Genomic DNA, 16,501 nt, shown 5'->3' with positions numbered 1-16,501 from the left:
TTGGTGACTGCTGAATAGTGATGTGGAAATGGATTAATAATTGCTTGAATAATTGGAACAATTGATTGTAAAGAATAGTCGAGCAAATTTTGAAGGTAATTTATGAATTGGTGCACAATCTTGTGTGAACTTTAACTCATGCCAAAATCAACAGACTTTGAATATCATTATATTCAAGGTCAATAAACATAATTTGCATTATGTGCTGCTGCTTCCAGTAGTGTGGGGTACCAAATACACTGATCTGTCTATAAGTTCTTAAACACACAAAGCACAATATTTTTAGTATAAGTAAACCAAGTTCAATAGGTGCCTATCAAGTCTGAGTCATTACCTTCACATTAATTCCATTGTGTTTAGTCTTGAGTGTGACAATGTCGATGCAGGAATGCTCCTCCACGTACAGCGTTAATTATTCTCGTCTGCACCAAACCTCTTGATGCAGGATCTTGGCGGCAAGTGAAATGATGAAAAGATAGGAGTTGAACTTATAACTGTGCGAATAAATATTCCTTTTCCAATAACTTTTTATAATACTTTTAATGAATGATTAAATACACATTTTTCAATGCTGGGATGATGGATCCAAGCATACGTCCATATGCTATCACATCCCAAAACAAAAGGTACATGAATTAATAAATTGAAGAGTGTATTTGTTACTTTGTCTCATACAAATATTTAACAATGTATCAGAACATTATCCTTGCCACAAACCAACTTGTTAATTTAATTTTGTTGGTGTCTTTGGTTTACAGCTCATTCAGTTTATGTATGGCTTATATATAAGAAAAGAAACAAAAATAATATGATTCAATACAATTGGCCCCCACTGCGCACTGTCATCATATGGGGGTGCACAGTGGCTGAGGTTTGATAATACTAATCAGTATGGGCAAATCCTTTTTTTTCCTCCATTACAGTTATCCTGAATGGTTATCAATTTATATGGGCATGTCAGCTTCTTTAAAAACAAACACAAACAAACACACACACACACACACACACACACACACACACACACAAACACACACAGCACACCTCCTAACAAACTGCATGCTGTAACTGCATAGTCCCGTTATTGTCAGTCGGCATCTGTACAGTGTTTAGCTTTCGAAGTACACGTGCGCAGCCCAACGTTCATTATTGTCACAGTTCATGCTCACATGTCTCGTACAAGGCCAGAGTGTTCATGTCATGCATTTACAGTGGCTTTCACTGCACAAATTTGTGAAGCTCATGTTCAGGGGCGTGATCCTTTGTGAAATCTTTGATGCAGTGACAACTGGTTTCTATATCAGTGGCTTTATATAAAATTTTGTAACGTTATTAACACATGAAATATGTCCTTGAACTTAATGTAAGACTTATATATGCCTTGTCATTTGGAAAGGAACCGTATATATCACTTCACAGAGATTCCAGTAACTTTAACTTTATATCTCAGACCCGCCTCCTGCTTAGTTTTGAAAGTGTAACAAAAATTTCTTTTGTCATTATTAGACTTGACTCTGTGGTGTTTAGCAAATATATTGATGCATAAGAAAGTACTTCACATAATGTGAACATTGTAACACTTGGATGACCTGCCCTATGGGGCAGTTGACTTTGTTCATTTTTTTTTATACGAGATATGCTGTAATTCGATGCATTTGGCTACCTTATTTCCATATTTTCACGTTTATGTAATAATTTATGTTTGAGCTGCAACAGATATCAGAGGAACACAGTAATTCTGTACCTTGCTTTAGTATTTTCATGTTTATGACTCAGTTATATCATAGTTTTCAGTATCTCATGTTTATGTAATTGATTATGTTTGATCAAACCTAGACACTAGAGGGACTGATTGTAAATCAGCCTAGCATATGTTACTTGGGTTAACCAATACAGCATTATATATGTCATTTACTCTGTCCTGCAGAATGCTAATTGTTCATCCTTCGTTGATCAGTCAGTAGGGAGTGTTGGGGTTAATTTTCTGGGACTGGGAAGGTGAAGCTGTGGCAAGTCCGTTCTGCAGGGAATGCTGAACACTCTTCTCCCTCCGGCACCACAGTGAAGTACTGGAAGAGAGGGGATCATGGGTGGGGGGTCTGTCATCTTTTCTTCTTCAATTCCAACACTTCAAATCTTCTATTTCACTTCTTACTTCTCATTAGAATACCAAGCTATCCTTCCCTCTGTCCACATGCATATGTCTCCCTTCTAACTTACTGTGTCATCTTTATTAAGCGACTAAAACCTATTTTATAGGAGGATCTGGGGAACAAGCTAGTATTTCTGCATTATTAGATGTAACTATGCTCTGTCATATTATATTATTTACTTATGTCTGATTTTGTTGTATGTTGTAACCCAAATGGTAAACATTTACTTATGTATTTACTTTGCTATGTACCAGCACTTGAAGTTGTGAACACTTACTTATATACAAATATTCTCTGCTAATATATTATCATGAGGAATGACTCATCTTACTATACTCAGTATTACCATACATAATGTTTTTTTTTTAATTATCATGAGGAATGGCTCACTTACTAATGTTTGTTAATTATCTTGAGGAATGGCTCACTTACAGCTGTTGTGGGGTATGATACCACTTTATGTTAACACATACTATGAAGGAGGAGGCAATGGTGGTAATTGCATAAATATTCATAAAAAATAATCATTATATGTTTTGTAAAGACAGAAATGAAGCATCGGAAGTGTCTTGACAAATGAAAAATGGAAAGATTGGACACTGGTCAGACATTCCATTCTATGCATGTGGGGTGAATTATGCTAACTATTGAGGATCTATACTCCAAGAATTTAATTGTACTATATGATAATAATATATTTAGTTATTCAGTACGGTATGGACATTTCAATTTCAACTACAGAGAATAGTACCATAGCACTTGAAAATTTTTGTACTGGTATGATTTTAGTGATATATTATCAAAGAACAAGTTAAAATTACAATATGAGATTTAAGACAGGAAATGTTTAAGTATGGACAGTTGTAATTTTGCTGAGTTGAACTATTCTATTCAAAACAATCAATTACACAATATATGATGGTCATAAGGAGTGGAGTATGAGCCACATTTCAGGTTTCTGCAATGAAGAACTTCCGACGAGCAGAGATTTACAGTGTACTTCAGTTCAGTGCTCTTCATTTGCACATAGAGGAGACTGAACACTTTGTTATATTACAGCCTAATACTAAGTGTACTTTACAGCCAGGTTTCATACTTTTTGCACTTTGTTTTTGAGCATTACATAAAGTTTCTGTAGTGTCCTTTCCACATACTGTACACATAACATAACAAAATACAAATACAATTACAAAATACACTTATCTTATTCTTTTGCTGACATGCCATTATTATTGTTCATATACATTATAGTCTGTAACATATTCTCTACCCTTTTTATATATAATGTCATTACTTGTCATTTGGTTTTAGTACATTTTGTCAGATTTCATTTTCGTTACATTATTCGATTCCAATTATATGAGTACACATTTTACTCTCATTTGGTTATACATACTTCTTATAACATTCATACAATAATAGATTTTGTTTTCATTTATGGCACATATTGACATACATTTCATTTCAATTTACAGTGACTTATTGGTGGACCATATTCATCAATTCAAAAATAATCATAGAAGTAAACAATAGTCACTGCAATAGATGCTACATGCCAGTCTTATAACTATGCATGGCCTCGCCTCTCTAGAATTCTCCAGGAAGGATCTACACACTACAAGGTTGGGGAAATTCCATGGAAAGGCATTTATGTGCTCAGTATGTCTCATTAACAGACTTAACTGTGATACCAAGAACAAAATAGTTTGTTGTTTTTAAGCACAACTCAAATCTGATGATACCAATCATATCAAATACTTATTCAGTGTTTTAAAGTGCATCTGAATTTTTACTTGTTATGTTCATTGTATAAAGGATGACCATTTCATGTGCTAAGGTCAACAGAGTTGTGTCATCAATACAATACACTATGTGATCAAAAGTATCCAGACACCTTGCTGAAAATGACTTTCAAGTTTATGGCACCCTCCATCAGTAATGGTGGAATTCAATATGGTGTTGGCCCACCCTTAGCCTTAATGACAGCTTCCACTCTCACAGGCATATGTTCAATCAGGTGCTGGAAGGTTTCTTGTTGAATGGCAGCCCATTATTCATGGAGTGCTGCACTGAGGAGAGGTATCGATGTCGGTCAGTGAGGCCTGGCACAAAGTCAGCATTCCAAAGCATCCCAAAGGTGTTCTGTAGAATTCAGGTCAGGACCATGTGCAGGCCAGTCCATTACAGTGATGTTGTTGTTGTGTAACCACTCCACCAAAGGCTGTGTATTATGAACAGGTGCTCGATCATGTGGAAAGATGCAATCACCATCCCTGAATTGCTCTTCACCAGTGGGAAGCAAGAAAGTGCTTAAAACATCAATGTAGGCATGTGCTGTGATAGGACCACACAAAACAACAAGTGGTGCATGGCCCCTCCTTGAAAAACACGATCACACCATAACACCACCGCCTCTGAATTTTACTGTTGGCACTACACACACTGGCAGATGATGTTCACCAGGCATACTCACACCCTACCGTTGGATCACCACATTGTGTACCATGATTCATCACTCCACTCAATGTTTTCCCACTGTTCAGTCGTCCAATGTTTATACTCCTTTTACCAAGCGATGTGACGTTTGGCACTTACCGGCATGATATGTAGCTAATGAGAAGCTGCTCCACCATAAAATCCAAGTTTTCTCACCTCCCACCTAACTGTGATAGTACTTGCAGTAGATCCTGATGCAGTTCAGAATTCCTGAGTGATGGTCAGGATAGATATCTGCCTATTACACATTACGATCCTCTTCAACTGTCGGCGGTCTCTGTCAGTCAACAGATGAGGTCGGCCTGTACACTTTTATGCTTTACATGTCCCTTCCTGTTTCCACTTCACTATCACATCAGAAACTGTGGACCGAGAGATGTTTGGGAGCGTGGAAATCTCACGTACAGATGTATGACACAAGTGACACCCAATTGGCTGCCTACGTTCGAAGTCCATGAGTTCTGCAGAGTGCCACATTCTGCTCTCTTACAAGATCTAATGATTACAGAGGTTGCTGATGCGGAGTACCTGGTAGTAGGTGGCAGCACAGTGCACCTAATATGAAAAACGTATGTTGTTGAGGCGTCTGGATACTTTTGATCACATAGTGTATTTTATGTATAGTGAGCGTAAAACAACATTTACATAAGTAACAAATGTGCATAAAAATTTTATTGTAATTTAGGTGTTTGGTGCTTTCATGGGTAGTCGACACTCGCCGTAGTTCAGTTTTGACCTTTTGATTACTTGGTAGTACTCAACCATAGTACTAAGTATATCTTTCCTTGCGTAAATGGGTAATCATCTTATTAAAATTCGAACTAACCCCTCTCCCTCCATTGGCTTATCTAAGTACTTCGCCCATGTTAAATGCCAGTTGAAATACTCTCTCATTGTACTGTAATACTTCGGATCCCACAAGTCCGATATTAATTTTTCCTGGGCAGTTGCTGACCAATACTTCTCTTTAAACTTCTTTTGAAAATCTCCCCAAGAGGAAAAGTTCGCAATGTTTACTGTGCCCCACTCTGAAGCTTCTGCTAATAGATGCCCCACAGCAAACTCAATCTTTTTCGAATCCTCTCAGTCCTTGGGCAAGGCTTGGTTGAACCTTTTCAAAAAAATGGGTAGGATGTACTTCCCTGTCTGGCTTAAACTTAGGGAATTGCATGGGTAATCCAGAATTGGCTCCCCATTGTAAATCTGTCATTACCCCACTAGTCAATACCACATTAGGAGAAGTCACCCTATTATCTATTTTGTCCTGAATAAGTTTGAATTCTTTCCATAGTTCATCTCTACCTCCCTTGGTATTACTAAGCTCAGAAGATAAAACAGGAGATACATTCTCAGAGATTACTCTCGCGGCAACTTTTTGGGCTATCACCTCTTCTACCTGTTCCTCCAGACTGCTTATATTTATTATGTCTGAGGTTGCTAGTTTCTCTTTAAAGTTTCTTTCCACATTATCTACTCGAGTGTTAATGCCTGCAATTTGTGATCGGACTATTGGGATTAACTTATTCTGCTTTCAAACATTTTCTTTTAAGGTATGCAACCTCTGCTTTACAGCATCAAATGTAATGTTACATATGTTTTGAAATGATCCTAATTTTTCTCTCAGTTCAGTTTATACACTATTACATTTATCTTCAGTATCAAATATTAACTTTTTTTTCAAATTCTGGAGTAGATCATTCTGTCTCTGATTATAATCAGTGAACAGTTGATTTCCGTGACTGCTTAAAGAACTAGTTAATTCACCTTTCAAATCTATTTTAAGATTTTCTACTTTAGTAGTTAAAGAGTCAAATTCAGTCTTAAAATTTCCCATACCTTCACATAAATTACTAAAATCTTTAAAGTTGCACTTATTTCATTTCTCAAAGAAGCACCCTGGTCGTCTATATTATCATTTAATTGAGTATTTACTGAGTCTAATTTAAGACTTAGTTGCTTTCTTAAAGAAACATTTTGGGCATTCATTAATCCTAATTTTTCACTTAGTTCCTTTTTGAAAGAAGCATTTTGGGCATTCCTTAAGCCTAATTCTTTACTTTGTGCATCTAATCTAGAATTTAATTGTAAACTCTGAGCTTTGATAGGATTCTCTAACTCAGACCGTTCAGGTCCCTCTCTTCTAATTCTCATAGCCACTGCTGGTTCAGAAGTCTCTTCAGCTGGCTGAATGTTTTCCATGGTTTTAAAACTTTAGATGTAGTAATCATTAAAAACAAACTGAGCATAATAACTACACTAATACAGGCTAGTGAATGGTTTCTTCAAGTTTATACTCGAACAATTATTCATTTTTCTCACATGGTGCAGAGTTTTAGGCTGCATCAGTGAGCAAGTGTGGAATCAGCACCAGTGAACAGTAACTGGTGCCGGTGGCATTGGTTGCTGGTTTCTGCATTGGCATCGGTGAGCTGATGGAAAATCAGGACTGATTAGCAGCAACTGGTGCTGGTGGTGTCGTATGTTGTCTCCATGTCTGTGTCCCCGAGATGAATGTGAGAGCTGTACACTTCCCACACCAGATCATCTTAGTTGAATTATTCTCATTGTATCTCTTCTTAGTATAATACGTCAAGGTCTTCTTTCCATTCTTTTAACATTATTACTTTTGTACATCTTTCACTTTGTTGCATTCACAAATTTTTTTCATTTGATTTTTGGACATAATCCAACTACGCAAAACAGTCCTCTTGTCTTGTTACACCTGGTTGCTATGGCAACACATCATACCTTCTTCGATTTCCTCTCAAAATTCCTGTTTTTTCATGTCCTTTTCACTGGTCTACCTGACGGGAGGCCCTAGCCACATGACATTTCATTTCATTTCACTAGTCACCACGTTCTAACATTTTAGACAAACCAAACCAATGTGAAGTTGGATTGCAAAATTCACACCTCTCTCACACCAGTTGACTGACTTGATTTGCGCAGCCAATCTTCTTCTCTGGATTGCCGGCTCCATCGATTTCCAAAACCTTCTTTTCTGAAGGATAATGCTGGTTACAGGAATTTATAAGACTCTCTCTCTACTTTTGAAATAATTTAGTACTTGAAGAATACTTTTAGTTCATTCTTGGTATATTTCAACTTCCACCAATAACATATTCACCATTTCTCACATGAATATTCAAATGTTTACAAGTCAACCGATTCAGTGCAATAAAATTGGTTTAACAACCACATCATTTATGAACCTGTCTTGCCTCTAGTGAGTCCAATACATGAAGTACTTAAAAGTCTATATTCAATTGTTCACTTTTCTTTAATAATAATCACAGTCACTAAAACAGCAAAGAATACTACATAATTACACCTTGTTCTTTCATCACAGCTTCTGTGACATTAGCGGCATACACTTGTCAGCGTCGTTTGACCACCATGCTTACAGTCTTTTCATAACAAACTTCCAACCTGCACACAGAAGCAGGTGGCACAGTAGGTACATTTCCACTCTCCCACTTATATTTAAAATATTGTGTGTTCGAGACGGTAGAAGGACGAGTGGTTCTAGAATTTACGTGGAAATTCATGAAGCACTACAAATGATCAGTGATCAAAGCAGAAACAGGTGCCACAGCTAAAGGCCATGATATTTCTGGAACCAAGATGGAGGACAATACTATTGTAAATCCTGCTCAAATTTCTGAATTATTAAGTAAATTCTTTGCAGACGTAAACAAATCAAACATCAATGTAGAAAATTACCCAGATAAGGTAAATTTCTTTAATAGTGAGTAATTTGAAGGTGAACTTGTCAGTACATTCACCAAAACTACTGAAAAAGCTATAGGAAATGTGATACTATCACTAAAAAGTAAAACATCAGCAGGATGGGATACAAACAAAAGTGTTGAAAACAGTCTCTAAAATAATTGCACAACCACTATTTACAATCGTTAACCAGTTCTTTCAAGAAGGTTATTTTTCACACACACTTAAGAATGCAGTAATTAATCTACTATTCAAAAAAGGCACAAAAGAAGGTATGGGAAACTGTTTTCCAATTTCTCTTCTTCCACCACTATCAAAAGTATTTGAAAAAATAGTCACCATGCAAATTCAAAAATTTCATATAAAATTTAAAATAATCTCAAAAAATCAATATGGGTATCAAAAAGGCAAAACCACAGTATTTGCTATAAACCATTTTGTAGGTAAAATTAGCTCCTCAGTAGACAACTCACTGCATGCCACAGGAATTTTTTGTGACCTTTCAAAGGCCTTTGATAGTGTGAACCAGTCCTTGCTACTCTGTAAACTGAAAAAGTATGGAATTAGTTAGGGGCAGTGTGTTAGAATGGTTTAAGTCCTACCTAACCAACTGAAGACAAAGTGTGGTTATATCATCAGAGGGAGGAACTTATACTTCAAAACAGAAAGCCATTTCACAAAGAGTATCCGAAGGTTCTGTCTTAGGTCCCATTCTGTTCTTGTTCACAGTAATAACAGCACATATGTAAGTTTAAACTCAACTATGGCACTCCATTTTTCTGTAAGCCATATCCAATACTGGTAAGTTTGAAAGAAGCAGTTAAGGAGGAAACTGACAAAATGATTGACAACAATGTAATAGAATGTAGTTCTAGCACCATGAATAGCCCTTTAGTAGTGGTAAAAAAGGTTACAGGAAGTGTGCAATTAGTGCTAGATGTGCATACGTTGAATAAGCATATAGAGACAGACCCATTAACATCGATGAATTGTTATCCAGATTTGAGAAAACAAAGTTTTTCAGCACGATGGACCTGAATGTGGGATATTGGCAAATTAGGCTACATCCTGAATCAAAGAAGTATACCACATTTCTGTTTGATGGTAAATTGTATCATTTCAATGTGTTACTGTTTGGACTTAATATCTCAGTATCAGTATTTATACATGCGTCGGACAAGGCATTAGGGAGAGATTTGTTAAAAGTTTTAATAATATATGTAGATGATATCCTCCTAATCTCAGCTACCTGGGAAGAACATTGTCTAACCTCGAGTAAGACCCTGAAAAAATTTAAAGACATAGGTATTACAGTGAAATTGCCTAAATTGGACTTTGCGTGGCAAGAGCTTAAGTTTTTGGGGCATATTGTAGGGGTGCAGGGGATTAGACTGGATCCTGAATGCCTAAATGCTATTAAAGAACGTCCATCCCCTAGAAACATAAGACAATTGAATGGATTTATAGGAATGGCCAGATACTATAGACGATATATACGAAGTCAAGAACTGAACGACCCAAGAATTTTACATTTGTTAAGAAAAGGAATACCATGGGTTTGGGATCAAGAGGCAACTGATGCATTTGAAAACATCAAGAGAGAGCTAGTAGGATCACCCATACTACATCATTCGATTATGGGCAAGCCATTTAAAATTTCAACCGATGCATCTGATTATGGTATCGCTGCAGAACTCTTCCAGGGATAGTGGAATCTAGATCATGGAGAACATCAAACCACAGCCTTTGCTAGCCGTAGTCGGAATAAACATGAATTAAACTACAAGGCTACTGAAAAGGAACTGTTAGCAATTGTACGGAGTATCCAGAAATTTCAAACACTAGTATCGGGGTCAGAAAGCCCTATCTACACAGATAATCAAGCTTTATCTTTTCTAATGAGCAGCTGATTGTTACATAGTAGATTAATGCAATGGATTTTGTTCCTGCAGGAATATGACATTAGGATACAGTATGTAAAAGGTTCTGAGAATATAGTACCAGATGCTTTGTCTAGGCTACCTATAGGCATGGAAGAGTTTAAATGTACAGAAGAACCCGGCATAATTTTTGCAATTAACCTCATGAGAGTAGAATATCCACACTCCAGGGTACAAGAAATGGTTCGAAGAATAACAGAAAACATCCATCATGACCCCTATTTTACAGAAATGTTTGCTATGTGTATCGGGAATTCCTTACCTCCCAATACAGCAGGAAAATGGAAAAGTGGAAAATTTTAGGGCATAATTTGTTTTGGAGAGACAGTATAACATTGCAATGTTGGCGCATATGCATTCGAAAGTTAATGGAACACAAAATTGTATGGTATGTTCATACAGGATATGGACACTTCAGGATAAAAAAGTGTATAGCTTATATGAATAAGTTCTATTATTTTAAGAAGCTAGGACATAAAGTAGCATCTTTAATTAGGACCTGTGAAATCTGTCAGAAGGTGAAAGAGAGTAAGACTCAGATTAAGTACAAAATGTATCCAATTATTCCTAATTCTTTACATGATCTTACAGCAGCAGATTGTTTTGAACCGATTCCTAAAGGAAAGGGAGGAGTGAATACATTTTGGTCATCATAGAGTGCTGTCAAAGTATGTTACATTATACCCTATCATAAGAGCAAATACACAGATGGTTATACACTGTTTGCAACATTAGGGGAAGAGTGGGAACAGTGGGGACAGTGAGACATTAGTTTTATCTCTGGAATTTTGGTTTCAGTTGTTGGTACCTACTGTGAATGTGGTAACCATTATTATTTAGTCTGTGGATTTCCATGTTTCATATTTGACATTCTTGTTGTGATTTCATTGTTGGTATATTTGTGCTCAGAGGTAAGAAAAGTAACTTTTTACAAAATTAAGTAGCTGGTTTCTGAGTAGACCATTGGTATTTTCAAATCATTTTATTAGTGACTCCAAGCTATGGTTTTTCCAAGACATAAATTCCCTTCATTGAAATGTTGCTTTAAGCTGAATGTGTTTGGAGCCATTTTGAAAAAATGGGAACAGTGAGACACGAATAATGAGGGTACAGTGAGACATGTGCAAACTTTTCTTTTAGGTTATAAAACGCCCATGAGAAAGAAGATTGATAAGGAAATAGGAAGGTTTTCAGAATCTTCAATAACAAAAGCTGTCATGCTGGTTGTAACATCCACGTGATAAATTTTTGGCTACAGTGCGATGAGAGGAAATTATGCCTCTAACAGTTATGAACATTATCTATTCGACATATGAAAAAACAGTGAAAACTTATAAATATTAATTATTTATATAATATTCTATGATATAATTGGACATGTCGATGTGTATCATACAAAGACAATGATAATTGTAATTTCCTTTTATGATCTGCATTTGTCTTCCTTTTTTTTACCTTTTGTTGGTTGGCTTATCTAGATTGCGGACACATATCAAACTGAGGTCTGTTAAGAAATTGTAATTATTTGTTAATTATTACTTGAAAAAAGAGTTCATTATTATTATAAATATGAGTGAATAATTATTTGTAACTTTAATTCCTCTCTCAGTAAGCATTATCTGTGTTAATTATTTCTTTCTGCTGCAACGAGCGCAGCCATTGATGATAGAGATTTGTATCGCGTGTTTGTCTGTGTTTTCCTTAGAAACAAATCAAATGTTTGCTTGATGAAGTCTAAATAGTGTACAATACGAAAGTAGATTTTATAGCGTTTAATAACCATTTTAAATATTTACTTATTTGCTCTAACAATAGAAAGTCTCTATCAATTGTCTGCTGCCATCTTAAGAATTATCTCAGCGGCAAATTCAAATTTAAATTACGCAACTCTGCAGAATAAATGCTGAAGGTGATACAAATGTGTAAAAATAAATGTGCACCGGTGGTCTCGAACTCATTTTAATGAAAATAATTCGAATCGATTGGTTCTTAAAAAAAAGTGCTCATAGCACGAACGTTATAACAAACTTTTCTAGCTGATGTATGGAGCCGAAATTAATTATGCAAAAGTTGCGAAGAATATTGTTTCAGGTAACATACGTCAGTGTTGTGCACGGCTGATATTCGGTGGTTTTAATGATCATTTTGCTGAAGATAACTGCTTCCATCTTAATCAATAGTTGTATAGAATCTGTTGTATGAACTGTGATTTAGCGACACTTACACAACTTATAGACAACACTTTAACACAACATTAACTTGGAGTTCTTTAGCAACTTGATCAAATCTTTAGCCGGGAGAAAAATTATTTAGTAATTACTCAATGTAATAAAATAAGATTATCATTTCCATTTACAAATTAGTTAAATACCAAACCACTGAATAATACAGTAAACGCCACACTGGCGCCCCCAACGTGGGGCCACCAATGCACATTTATTCATTTTAATAATTGAAATTGTGATCTATTACAGGTATGGGGTACCAAAACAAACTATTACTCATTGTTTATTTATTTGTTTCATGAGCATTGACATCTTCCTACCGAACTGCTGTACAAATCTGTATCTGCACTGGTGCCAGACACACGAGTAACTTCACATAAGCAGTGCAGTCCACAACTGTCAATCAATACAGGTAGGAACAGATGTGCATGTTCACAAAATTTACAGCAGCACACCAACAACATTTGCTGTTGATATCTTCCTACCGAACTGCTGTACGAATCTGTATCTGCACTGGTGCCAGACACACGAGTAACTTCACATAAGCAGTGCAGTCCACAACTGTCAATCAATACAGGTAGGAACAGATGTGCATGTTCACAAAATTTACAGCAGCACACCAACAACATTTGCTGTTGATATCTTCCTACCGAACTGCTGTACGAATCTGTATCTGCACTGGTGCCAGACACACGAGTAACTTCACATAAGCAGTGCAGTCCACAACTGTCAATCAATACAGGTAGGAACAGATGTGCATGTTCACAAAATTTACAGCAGCACACCAACAACATTTGCTGTGTTTGCAATTTTAAATTAAAATCAGTACCTGTAGCCATAAGTAGTAATAATTGATTATTCTGGCTGCGAGAACAATATTTTTAAGTGTTATTTGTGTATATGTGTTAGTTATAAGATTATTTTGTATCAATTGGTGCTTGTTAGTGATTTATATATTTGTTGTGCTATATTGGTGATAGAATGGTTAAACAAAAGAAAAATAAACCGAATGAGCATACTGATGCAGACATAACATCAGAGTCTAAGGTAGAACAATCTACCCATATTTCTATCAAATTATTAGAAAATTTAATTATGAATGATAATTTAGAAACTGATGTCCCGAGTGATAGTAAAACCGAGGAGTTGCCAAAACAAGCTGACACTCCTGGATTCAACCAGTTAGGAATTAATGACAATATTTCTTCTGGGCAAGGGGCAGAAGTTAGCAATGCTCAAGCTATGTCCATACAGGATATGCTAACAGCATTATTTGAAAAGTATACTATTAAAGAGCAGGAGCGTGAAAAACAACGCGAGCTTAAAGAACAGGAGCGTGAAAAACAATGCGAGCTTAAAGAGCAGGAGCGTGAAAGACAATGTCAGCAGGAAAAGGAAAAACGTAGACAGGAAAAGCTTATAGAAAAACAGCAACAGGAGCTCAGGGACCAAGAAAAGGAAAAGAAATTTATGGAAAATATAAACAATATTTTTCTGTAAAGAGATAAAGAAATTGTCCGTAGGATAAATCAAGTGTTGGTCGATCGTGATAATGCTATTACAACCCATTTTAAGCAGGAGATCGATGCAGTAAAAACCACTATTGAACCATTAACAAACATTCCAGTTCAGGTCAATAGCCTTCAAACTGAAATAGATAGACTAGAGAACCAATTCAAAGCCTTGGCTACCGCTACAATGCAGGAGGACATTCCCTCGGAAATCCGAAAGCAAGTCTGAACAGAAGTAGCCAGGGTGCTGAGCTCTCAAAATCAAAACTTTGAAAATCTGACAGTATGCAGTAATGACAACACTGGTACTGACAGGGAAAAGATCGCAGATAATCTTATGGTGAATTTTAATGCCCAAGGAACAATAATAGTGGAATAGAATGTACTTGTAATAAAGTAACCACACCACCTGCGAATGATAGCAATTCCATGCACTTAACTACACTCCTGGAAATGGAAAAAAGAACACATTGACACCGGTGTGTCAGACCCACCATACTTGCTCCGGACACTGCGAGAGGGCTGTACAAGCAATGATCACACGCACGGCACAGCGGACACACCAGGAACCGCGGTGTTGGCCGTCGAATGGCGCTAGCTGCGCAGCATTTGTGCACCGCCGCCGTCAGTGTCAGCCAGTTTGCCGTGGCATACGGAGCTCCATCGCAGTCTTTAACACTGGTAGCATGCCGCAACAGCGTGGACGTGAACCGTATGTGCAGTTGACGGACTTTGAGCGAGGGCGTATAGTGGGCATGCGGGAGGCCGGGTGGACGTACCGCCGAATTGCTCAACACGTGGGGCGTGAGGTCTCCACAGTACATCGATGTTGTCGCCAGTGGTCGGCGGAAGGTGCACGTGCCCGTCGACCTGGGACCGGACCGCACCGACGCACGGATGCACGCCAAGACCGTAGGATCCAACGCAGTCCCGTAGGGGACCGCACCGCCACTTCCCAGCAAATTAGGGACACTGTTGCTCCTGGGGTATCGGCGAGGACCAATCGCAACCGTCTCCATGAAGCTGGGCTACGGTCCCGCACACCGTTAGGCCGTCTTCCGCTCACGCCCCAACTTCGTGCAGCCCGCCTCCAGTGGTGTCGCGACAGGCGTGAATGGAGGGACGAATGGAGACGTGTCGTCTTCAGCGACGAGAGTCGCTTCTGCCTTGGTGCCAATGATGGTCGTATGCGTGTTTGGTGCCGTGCAGGTGAGCGCCACAATCAGGACTGCATACGACCGAGGCACACAGGGCCAACACCCGGCATCATGGTGTGGGGAGCGATCTCCTACACTGGCCGTACACCACTGGTGATCGTCGAGGGGACACTGAATAGTGCACGGTACATCCAAACCGTCATCGAACCCATCGTTCTACCATTCCTAGACCAGCAAGGGAACTTGCTGTTCCAACAGGACAATGCACGTCCGCATGTATCCCGTGCCACCCAACGTGCTCTAGAAGGTGTAAGTCAACTACCCTGGCCAGCAAGATCTCCGGATCTGTCCCCCATTGAGCATGTTTGGGACTGGATGAAGCGTCGTCGCACGCGGTCTGCACGTCCAGCACGAACGCTGGTCCAACTGAGGCGCCAGGTGGAAATGGCATGGCAAGCCGTTCCACAGGACTACATCCAGCATCTCTACGATCGTCTCCATGGGAGAATAGCAGCCTGCATTGGTGCGAAAGGTGGATATACACTGTACTAGTGCCGACATTGTGCATGCTCTGTTGCCTGTGTCTATGTGCCTGTGGTTCTGTCAGTGTGATCATGTGATGTATCTGACCCCAGGAATGTGTCAATAAAGTTTCCCCTTCCTGGGACAATGAATTCACGGTGTTCTTATTTCAATTTCCAGGAGTGTACTTTGATGCATGAAGAAAGCCTAATTAAGCATAGACAGTTTCAAATATTTAACGAAGAAAGCAAGAAAAACATACATCCAGTAGTTTTCATTCGAAACTTCAAAAGTGTTCTTCCAAAATCATGGTCGGAAGAACAGAAAATACAGTTTGTGGTTTCACATATTTCTGGTGATGCGTCGCTCTGGGCATTAAATGCAGCAGAAACTTGCAAGACTTTCCACGACTTTGAGAAGGCGTTCCTTGATCAATTCTGGTCAGCGTCTACTCAAGAGTGACTCCGTAAAATTGTTTACAATACTGAAATGTACAATCCGAAGTCAGGTTCCTTAAGAAAGTACTTTGAAAAATATATTAACATGACCTGGTACTGGGATGAGCCAGTAACCACCAGAGACTTACTGCGAGTGTTAAAAGCTAGATTACCCATACATATTAGAGAAAAATTATTTAATATTACAAACACCGATCTGAAAGAATTTCTGTCTGTAATTGATTCTCTGGATCTAGTGCAAGAAGACGCCAGAAAAAATTCTGACGTGATCAGCAATAATAATAGTCCTAATAGAAAAAATTCATGGAATGGA

Source organism: Schistocerca nitens, chromosome 6 (assembly GCF_023898315.1).
Source record: "Schistocerca nitens isolate TAMUIC-IGC-003100 chromosome 6, iqSchNite1.1, whole genome shotgun sequence".
NCBI classification, from domain to species: Eukaryota; Metazoa; Arthropoda; class Insecta; order Orthoptera; family Acrididae; genus Schistocerca; species Schistocerca nitens.
This window is presented reverse-complemented; position numbering follows the sequence as displayed.